Genomic DNA, 1,428 nt, shown 5'->3' with positions numbered 1-1,428 from the left:
AGCCGTGGGCGCCGCTGCAGGACTCCGCCGTGTATCTGGCGTCGCTGGGTGAGTGCGCGTCTCCGCCCGCCCCGAAGTGCCTGGCCGCGCCTGCTGCTGCCCCTGCCCCGCCCGGCGCCCACCCTCAAGTGGCAGCTCTCGCGGCTTCGTCTGCAGAAGAGGAGGCCCAGGGGATTTAATAGCAGCCTTCAGCTACCTAAAAGGCAGCTCCAAAGAGGAAGGAGCTACACTGTTCTCAGTTGTGGTAGATGATAGCACAAGGAGCAAACGCCTCACGTTGCAGCAAGTGAAGTTTAGGTTAGATATTAGGGAGAGCTTTCTCACTAGGAGGGTAGTAAAACACTGGAACGGGTTACCCAGAGAGGTTGTGGACTCTCCATCTTTGGAGGCTTTTAGGACCCCGCTAGATACAGCCTTGGCTGGGATGATGTAGTTGGGGATGGTCCTGTTTTGAGCGGGGGGTTGGACTAGAGACCTCCTGGGGTCCCTTCCCACTCATTTTCTATGATCCTATGAAAGCCAAGGCCTGGTCTGTTTTGAAGGCTGCCCTGAGTCCAGCATGGGGTGCCCTCCATCTCCATGACCGGGGAAAAAACCCAGCAGCAATACTTTCACAAGCCCTGTCCACAAGAGACATCTAAACAAAGATGCCAGTCACAGAAGTGTGCAAATCTTCATGAGAATCCATCCTCTCTTCCTCGCACTCTATGTAGTAACTTCAGCTGGCAGTCAGTCTGCCTTCCTGTTTGATCAGTTGTTAATTAGTTGAAAGTGTGTTGCTATTGTCACTAGGATTCAAAATCCATTCCCTTTTGCAACTAATAGCAATTTGCTCCTCTCTGAATTTGAAAATATAGAAACTCCCATGTTGTTACTGCCTCAGACTGCCTGCACACTTGGGCAGACATCACTACAGGGTGGACAGCCTTTGCTTTCGTGAAGGCTGGAGCAGCGGTTCCCAAACTGGGTCGCACCTCCAAATGGGGTTGCAGCATCGGTGGATGGGGTTGTGGGGTTGAGGGGTTGGGAGTCGGGGGCCACGCTGAGGAAAAGTTTGGGAAGCACTGGGCTAGAGGTTTAACTTGCTTTTAAATAACGATTTAAATTCTGGAATATAAGAGGACAGCCTCCAAAACAAATGCCTACTTACTGTGCTACAGTAAGCTGGCCTAGTTAGATTTCTTTGCATGACACTGCTTATTGTCAAAACTACATATGCAAATTCAAAAAGAAATACAGTAAAATCCCTGTTTTTTAGCATTCTAGCCGGCGTACTATATTAGCTGGCACCCCACCACTGCCACCGTGCCACCACCATCCACCACACTGCGCCGCTGCCGCCATGTACAACCACCTTGTGCTGCTGCTGCTGTCCACCACCCCATGCCACTGCCATGTGCAAGCGCCCCCCCCCTGCTATTTTTAGCT

The 1,428-nt window shown here is 51.8% G+C and overlaps 1 protein-coding gene across 1 annotated transcript in view; it reads left to right on the top strand.

Moving 5' to 3' along the window:
* Positions 1–6: 6 nt before the first annotated feature.
* The window catches only part of CCDC32 (coiled-coil domain containing 32), a 6,116-nt gene continuing 4,694 nt past the window's right edge, over positions 7–1,428 (top strand). The window contains exon 1 of the mRNA XM_014517378.2: positions 7–48. The gene's annotated coding sequence lies outside the window, so the exon portion shown is untranslated. The remainder of the gene's footprint in view (positions 49–1,428) is intronic.

Source organism: Alligator sinensis, unplaced genomic scaffold, assembly GCF_000455745.1.
Source record: "Alligator sinensis unplaced genomic scaffold, ASM45574v1 scaffold262_1, whole genome shotgun sequence".
NCBI lineage: Eukaryota > Metazoa > Chordata > Crocodylia > Alligatoridae > Alligator > Alligator sinensis.
Note: the sequence above shows the minus strand (reverse complement) of the source record. Positions and strands in the feature narration are given on the sequence as shown.